This window comes from Leptonychotes weddellii, chromosome 4, assembly GCF_054177405.1.
Source record: "Leptonychotes weddellii isolate Sample4059 chromosome 4, ASM5417740v2, whole genome shotgun sequence".
Lineage (NCBI taxonomy): Eukaryota > Metazoa > Chordata > Mammalia > Carnivora > Phocidae > Leptonychotes > Leptonychotes weddellii.
Window position 1 is genome coordinate 146200239 of NC_138372.1, and position 9382 is coordinate 146209620.

The 9382-nt window shown below is 31.8% G+C and overlaps 2 pseudogenes; one reads left to right on the forward strand and one right to left on the reverse strand.

Moving 5' to 3' along the window:
* Nucleotides 1–3165: 3165 nt before the first annotated feature.
* The window catches only part of LOC102732932 (large ribosomal subunit protein eL27 pseudogene), a 22631-nt pseudogene continuing 16414 nt past the window's right edge, over nt 3166–9382 (forward strand).
* Nucleotides 9162–9238, reverse strand: LOC115943197 (small nucleolar RNA U3; annotated as a pseudogene).

Below are 9382 nucleotides of genomic sequence, written 5' to 3' on the forward strand. Positions count from 1 at the left end.
TATAATCCTATACTAATGTTAATTTTGTTTACCTTTTCAGAATGTATTTTTACCATCTTCTGTCCTTCAGTTTTATGAATAATTGAGAGCTGAATGAGTATGGGAAAATGTTATCCTATATCAATACTAATTTATAATTAAAAATGCTATGTGTATTTTTGTTATCACAACTTTGAAAAGCAGTAATGAAATGATTGACTTTTTTGTACTTTTATTAAACTACATGGGTTTTTAATGAAAATAAGTGGTGCTGTAGTGTTAGGGGAAAATTTCTTATTTATTTAAATTCAAATTATTCCATTTTTGGATTTAAATCAACTTGTTAACATCTATATAATATAGTAAGGTTAAGTGAGATGAATATAAGACAGATTAAGTTCAAGTAAAATAACATTAGCAAATGAAGTGGAACATGTATGGTGACCAATAATGAAGAAAGATTTATAAGAAAATTTGGATACTCCTTTCATGAGGATAAGGGTTAATAAGTAGGCAGTATTTACTCTATTTCAGGCACAAGTTTTTTATAATTTATATATACTAGTACATTAAATCCTGAGAAGGGAATTATTCCCATTCTATAAGTGAAGAGACTGAGACAAAATAAAGTTCATAACAAAATTCCCAACCAAGTGGTGGAATCAGGCTCTGCCCAGGCAGTCTGGCTCCATAGGCTAGGCCTATAATCACTTCAATTTACTTTTCTTATGCATTGTATTAGTTTTCCTCTTTATGAACAAGGGAAACATTTCACATAAACTCTACTCAATTCATCAATATGAAAAAGGTAAGCTGTTTTATGAAAGATTTTGCTTTTCATGATATAAATATATTCATGTTCCTTTTGTTGTTTTAGAGTGATAATATTTGAAGCCCAGCAGAAGTCCCTGAGATAATTATAAATGTTTATCAAGTAGGTTAAGGAGGCTCTGTACTCTACACTAGTTAGCAGGTGACCAGGGGATGCTATTTGTTCAAAAATAAATTTTCTGAAAGGTTACTCTATCAAAATAATTGAGAAAATAATTTTTAGTATATGTATTACATATAGGTCATAAACTTCTGGGCAAATAAAACAAGAAAATTTGATCAATGGAAATTGCAAAAATGGCAGAAGACTACACTAGAAATGTAGCAATGTGAGAGCTTTTAAAGAATTTTAGAAAAATAAAGCATTTTTGCAATTGTGGTAATTAAAATGTGTATCTTTAATTTTATTTCACATATGCTCTAGTAGTAATGAGCAAGCATTTACCTATTACATTAGAAATTGGTCTATCAACTAATATTTTACTGAGAAATATTGTATGATGAATGAGTTCTTTTTTGACATTATATTGAATTAGTGAAATATGTAACTGTCATTTTTTTTTAAAGATTTTATTTATTTATTTGACAGAGAGAGAGACAGTGAGAGCAGGAACACAAGCAGGGGGAGTGGGAGAGGGAGAAGCAGGCTTCCCGCTGAGCAGGGAGCCCGATGTGGGACTCGATCCCAGGACCCTGGGATTATGACCTGAGCCGAAGGCGGACGCTTAACGACTGAGCCACCCAGGCGCCCGTAACTGTCATTTTATTTACACTCAGCTACTCCCTGGATTTTAGAATTAGTAAACAGAAAATGGAAACATTGAAAATACTTTCTATACTATTTTATTTATATTTTAGACATGTTTTATGATATTTTAATGTTACATAAAATAATATATATTAAATAAGTTAATGAAAGAATGATGAAAGCAGAATATAATATCTATTTCACAATATAAAGACTACCCATAAATTGAAAATGATTTTTACACTCATTAAGATGCCCTTTATATTTATGTTTTCAATGTATTAAATTGTTAGCAAATAAATAAATTCTTAGCATGTTTTGCTGCTACTGGTTTAAATTTATTGCAATCCTATGAGTAGAGATTGACATTCTAGATGCTCAAAGCCAAGTGAATTTTTTTTTTCCATCTTACATTAGATAATACAGCACTTTTCATCTAGGTGCATTGTGTTCAATTAATAAATCTGTTATTATTTGAATCATATTTAATTTTAATGGCCACTGATAGTCTGGTTTATAATGATTTTGTTCAGCAAATTAATTTCTAGGCATGTCAAAAGGACATCACTACAGTAGTTGAAATATTACTCTGTCATTACCAATTGATTATGCAGTTGGCATTTCCAAATTTTATTTTTGTATGCATTTCATAAGCATGCCATTTTTATAAGTGAGTGACAAAAAACTGTAGAAGCTATGCAAAATTATGTACAGCTATCAAGGAGAATATTCTTATTAACTAAAATTATAGAAACATATTTAAACAATATTTATTATAAAAGCATTAGTTCACAGTCACAAATATTGCACATTTTAAATTTAGTGGCTTGCATGATTCTGCTTCCCTTAGAATTGGCGTAAATTTAAAATAGAAACTAATATCCTAAAATCTAAATATCTTAACCAACTACATACTTAATTCTAACCATATGAAAGATAATTACATAAGTAATTTCCCCATTATGTAAATGTAAAAAATTTACTTATGTAAATATACAAAAAACATTTTTCAATGCAGATAAGAAGTAAATATATCACACAGATATTACAGGATTCAGAATTAGGAAAATAATGGGGTGGACAAGCAAAATCAGTGAGCTTTTTTGTGCCATTTGAGGAAAATATCTGCTGGATCAAAAATGGCCAGTTAGTATGAAAACAGGTAATGTAAATAAAAGGAGCAAGAAAAGAGCAATACAAAGTACATGGTTCAAGGATGCCTATTTCACTTTTTAAGAAAATAGGTTTGTGATGGACATAACCATATTTCACTGGCAAGAAATCTAAAAATGTCTGTTATGGTAAAAATCAGAAAACTGTAAGGAAACTATGAAATAACCAGCACGGTCTGCTTTAGCAACTTTAGACCTTGTTCAAATAACTCATGTCACATCATGCTTACTTAGTTCCCCTCTACACATCCTCTGACAGTCAAAACTGTGAGCACACTATATTTTCTCACAAATATGTGCTCTCTCACATATATTGTATGTCTCCTCCTCTCTACTATATTCTCTACTTCCTGGCCTTCGTGCTCTGTGCTCTGTCCCTGTTGTACTTCATGTCTAGAGAAAACTGATACTGAAAAAAAAAAAATCAGTTTTAACATGAGTTTGCCAAGAGCTCCACAAACTGGTTGGAAATTAGCAATTACTGCTATTTTAGATCCAGCTGCCCCAGAGGAAGAGCTGAAGTAAAAAAGGATACAGAGGTTTAAATCAGTTTACCCTGACTTTTTCTTTTGTAGGATTATCACTGAACTGTCCTCCAAAGCTTTTTGCCCAGAAGCCATATTTTCCTTGAGCGATTCTGTGGTAAGTTCACACAAAACAAGTTCTAAAATGTTAAAATGTATTCAATAAGCAAGATTTAAACTTAAAAGATCTCTGAGTGAGCCAGTTTTCATTTACCTACATGAATTTTGCTACTTGTGAAAATGTTTTACATCACAGTTCATGTATAAGAATGTTCATAACAAATTGTAGTAGCTTCAGTCAGAAAAAAAAAAATCACATCCACTAAGAATAACACTGAAAAATAATATTTTATATACATAGAAACTCCAAACAAGGATGAAGATTAAAGAAGTGTAAATGCATGTAAAAACAGGGATGAATCTTGTAAGTATAATACGAAGCAAAAGAGACAACACCCAAAATACTATATGCAATAAGATTGTATCAGTATCAGTTTAAAAAGAGCAAACTCAACCATATTACTTAGAGACACATACAACTATTAAACATAAAAACAATTCTCACAAGATAAATTCAGTGGATAACTCCAGTAAGAGAGATGTCAATTTAAAACCCATAAATTTTAATAAAAATAAAGCGTACTGACATAAGTGAAATAGGTAAAGGGGATTAAGAGTATACTTGTGATGAGCCCTGAATAATCTGTAGATTTGTTGAATCATTATATTGTACAATGAAACTAATACAAATTTGTATGTTAATTATACTAGAGGGACGCCTGGGTGGCTCGGTCGGTTAAGTGTCTGCCTTCGGCTCAGGTCATGATCCCAGGGTCCTGGGATCGAGCCCCTCATCGGGCTCCTTGCTCAGCGGGGAGCCTGCTTCTCCCTTTCCCTCGGCCTGCCGATCCCCGCTTCTACTTGCGCTCTCTCTCTCTGACAAATAAATAAATAAAATCTTTAAAAAAATTATACTTGAATTCAAAATAAATAAAATTTTTAAAAAATAAAAGAAAAAGAATATTGATCTCTTTTTAAAATTTTATGATGAATGCATTTTAAGATTCCTAACTTTTGAAACTCCTCTGATTTCACTATGCATTTTAGACAAATCTAAATAGTGCAGTTTTACCCTATTTGAGAAATACAACTTTCAAACATACCGTAATCTAGAAATTTAAACCTACTATAATCTCCCTTCTTAAAATCTATGCTTTATAGTTCTTTTAGGTATTATTCTCTATTATTCTAAGGAATCCTGTTTATGTGCAGATGAGGTATGGGGAAAGGGGAAGCCTTCTACAATCCTATAAGTAGGTCTCAGCTTTTAAGTAAGCCTGTGTTTCTGGTCTGTGAAATTCACAAATACATCTCAGTTTCCCCCCAACCTCTTGTTGAGAAACGGGGCTAACGTTGGTTATTTCCCTACTTCTAGTGTTAAACTCTGGCAAATAAGTTTACTTTGACAGCAGGCAGAGAACAAAAAGTTCTGGACATATTCCAAAATGAGTATTTTTCCATGGGCATATTCCACATGACTCAGTTTTCCCCTCCTCTTGCTGGAATCAGGAGGAGAGTTTCTTAGATCTTTATGCTGGGAAACTAGAAGAGCTCCTAGAGGTAAATCTGACTACAGTGACACCCACGGCTGTCCCCTGGAGTTTTTAACTCAAATTACTCCACACAAAGCTCCCAATAGTTCATCAATTACCACCGTTTAAATGTTCTTTCCATTTCTGTTCCTACATCTTCTGCTCCTGGTAAGCTGTGATTCTCTGTATTTGCTTGTACCTCTAGTTATAGGCAGGGGTATGACTTTGTCATGTAACCTCCATTCTCTGGCATATCTAAGCAGAGTTGTTGATTTTCAATTTGTTCAGCTTTTCTCTGGATGGAAGGATGGACATGATGTTTTTCAAGCTCTTTGTCCTAGCAGAAATAGGAAGTTCTGAATGCGTATATTTAAATGAAGATTCAGAATTTTAAAACAGTTTAGAGACTTTAATATATATACATATATATATTTAAGATTTATTTATTTATTTGAGAGAGAGCAGGAGCACAAGTGGGGGAGGGGCAGAGGGAGAGAATCAAGCAGACTCCCCACTGAGCAAGGAGCCCAACGCAATTGGATCTCAGAACCCATGAGATCATGACCTAAGCTGAAACCAAGTGTCCGATGCTTAACAGACTGAGCCACCCAGGCCCCCCGAGGAATTAATATATTTAAAGAGTCAAAATTATCAAATTTGGCAACTGGAAGCAATTTCAGTGGTAAACACCACATCCCACAATGTTATGATAGGGAAACATCATTGTTGACTACATGGTTGACTACATTTATTCAGTTGCTTACGACATAAAGAATCCTGTCTAAAGCAATGAAATAATACTTTTTTTCATTTTCCTCAGCCTAAAATCTATTATTACAACAGCCAGGCGTCATACAGCATTTTTTTTTTCTCTGATCCTGGTTTGGATGTGATTCAGTGTAAATTCAGCTAATATAAACCTGTGGCAATGATTAGGAAGGAAGCTAGTGTCTTACTTCTTGCTTTTAGGCAAGAGTATTTACAAACCTTGAATACGAAAACATCATTTAAAAGTAAAAGAAAATATGTACTTAAGTGAATTCATAAAATATATCACATAATAATATAATGATTTTTCACTAGGAAATAATAATAATATAATGATATAATAATAATATAATGCATAATAATATAATGATTTTTCACTAGGAAAACCAAAAGAAATATATGAATGATATGACGGTCTTGGGAAAGGTGAAAGGGAAAGTGAGACATTAAAATTCATAAAGTTACCATTAAAGGGGAAGCGTGGGTAAAAGATGGCAAAGTCAGAGAAGCTAATAAACAACAACAACAAAAATAGCATTAGAATAAAAGGAGAAGAGAGGCAATAAGACCACCTGGCGAAATTTTTATTTTGCAATTTGATGATCTAAGAATGTATAAGCTGACTCTTATCATCCTGTTAAAATTGCTATCCTTTATCTCCCCCAAATATCCATAATTCCACTAATTTGAGATTTATTTTAGTTTATAATTTCACACTTTGGAGTACTTTGATTTAAATATGCTCATCAGACTCTCAAACCTCAGGACTCAGAAGTTAGAATGCTCTTTGCTTTCACTAGACTATTTTGAGAAAATAAGAATTTTAATATTGGAAGCTGGCCATCCTTTCATCCCAATTGTGCATATGCATCCGTTCTACAATGACCAACAATTTTAAAGTGTTACACATTCCATGGGTCTACTGGATTTTGAAGAAATCCAAAATGTTTTCAGGAAGTTTAATCAGTACAGTTAAAGGGGACTGTCTTAATGTTATCAGTTATAGTTACTCACTAGAGGCTGGATATAAATAAAAGGCCATAGAATTATTTGAGATAACTGGTAAAATGAATGAATGCCACCATTTATCTCACATTTAAGAAATTATATTTGAGTAAAAATAAGAGAAAGTAATGTTATTACAGAAATAATACATACATACTATACATAGTGTTAGAGTCAGTATTCCTTCCAAAAAAAATTATCTCTAGGTAACTTTACACAGAGGGTAGAGGACAACTATTCATAGCAGGTCTGTCACAAAAGATATTCTAAATGATTGGAGCTCTTTTATTTCCCCATCTTTTCTTCTCAGGTGGCCCTCAAAAGCTCTGTTTTAAGTGTATGAATTTGTAGACATTTATCTGAACTGTCATTACGTATGACATTTTTGAACATCAGTCTAAATTCTTATCATGTATTTTCTATTTTCCTAATGTGTTGTTTTGTAGCATGGACATATGAGGACAAATTAAGAAAATTTGAGAGAATATTATTTTTAGTAAATTACTAGTTAAGAACCTGCTCAAAGTCTGAAGTCTCAGTGTTTTAATAATTAGGTAACAATAATTTATAATTATTATATCCAGTGTTAGTATGCAAATACTTTTATTAAAATAACTTTAGAAGATCTTAGTTTATAGTCCTTGAATTTCAAAGAATTCATTTACTTATTTTTATTATTTTAAAAAATATTTTATTTATTTGACAGAGAGAGAGCAGGAGCAGGGTGAATGACAGAGGGAGAGGGAAAAGCAGGTTCCCCACTGAGCAGAGAGCCTCACTGGGGGCTAGATCCCAGAATCTTGGGATCATGACCTGAGCCAAAGGCAGACGCTTAACCAACTGAGCCAATGAAATGTTCCAAATTTCAAAGAATTTAAAGCTTTTGCTCAGTAACTATTTTCCATTGGTTAGTCCAACATTAACATAATCTTGCCTGTCAGGATGGATATTGTTTTACTTTTTTTTTTTCCCCCTAGATCACTTTTCACAGTTTTATTGAGGTATAATTTATATAGTATAAAACTGACCCACTGAAAATGTTCAATTTTATAATTTCTAATACATTTTTACAGTTTTGTGACTTTCGTTACAATTGCAATTCAGAACCAACTATATTGTTTTTCTTTACATATCTCTTCTCCCTTTGTTCCACCACCAAACATAAAGATATAAAAAAAAGAGTGGATGAGTTTGTTGAAAAGAGTCTCATTTCATATGAAAATGTTTAAATTGAACCTTTGATTGACTATTTTAATAAGTCCAATAAAGTTGATGACCTAAGTTGTCTGAACAATTCAGCTCTATGTAGTGTTTCCAGTTAGTGAGTTTAGCTGAATTTAAAATAATGTCTTAAATATTCTATTTTCATGGAGTCAGTGATACCTATGAATTAACTTTATTGTATATTTTAACATATAGCTGCTCTTCAACTTTTGGTACTTTTATTTAACTTAAAGAAGTTAAATTCCCTATTAAATAACTAGTCATCATATTTCACTCTTCAAACCATTACATATTCATTTCTAAATTTCTAAAGCAAAGACCACATGAGTAGTGACTAAGAAAGGCAGTAGCAGGACTTGCTTTTGGGAAGGTCAGATATACAAGGTCCAAAGTCTTGAAAATTTGAAGTATTTATAAATAAAATGTAGCTATTAAAATGATTATAAAATCATGGAAAAGTTATTTAGTTGTATTGTTTTGAGAGACAAAGAATATATCAACTTTGGCTTCCTTATTCAGGCTTTAGAGCATTATGAAATCCAAAAGATTTCCCTAAGAACTTTTATGTTCTAGGACATCAAAAATACTTCATTATTTATACATACATATGTATTATATGTATATATTTGAAATATTGATGTATAAGTAATTCAATGCATTTATACGTGTACATATTTATAGGGTTCATTGGAAGTGGCATAATATACCTTGCAGTTATCATACATATAGTTTTTATTACTTGTAGCAGAAAATTACTTTTGTTATAGATGCATATCTGAAAATATAATGGCAATATAAATAAATATACAATCATTTGCTTTTAATACTAATTTTCAGTAAATCTAAAGCAAGATTGATCTCTACTAATAATGAATGGTAATAACACTCATAAAATGTTATAAAATAACACAAAGGTATTAAACTCCCACTGACAAGACAGGAATATCATATTTCTGTAAATATGGTAACAGTTCAAGTGGTAGAATTAAATTTACTGCAGACAAAAATAAACATTAAATACATTTCTAAGAAAGCAAATGAAAAGTTATGTAAAAATTATCTGTAGTCCTCACTACTTGTACATTGATTCTAAACTTTATTGAGATTTTCATGAAGTTCTACTAAAGTTACAGGAGATAGTGTGACCAATATTAGCTTGCCTACAACTTGTTCTTCTAGTACAAAAATCCTTAACGTCATGCCTGAATCAACTCTAACATAATCCATTCTATTTTATAATCCCAATAATCAACAACCCCTACTATTATGTCACAGTTTCAGATAAGACATTTAATCTATTTTGTGACAGGAAAATGAATTCAAATGAATGATTGGCATTACTTTAAAAAGTTTACTGTAACAAACTATAGAAATGATCCCTGAAAGTATAGTCCAAAGAAGACATCCAAATGGCCAACAGACACATGAAAAAGTGCTCAATATCGCTCGGCATCAGGGAAATTCAAATCAAAACCTCAACGAGATACTACCTCACACCAGTCAGAATGGCTAAAATTAACAAGTCAGGAAACGACAGAT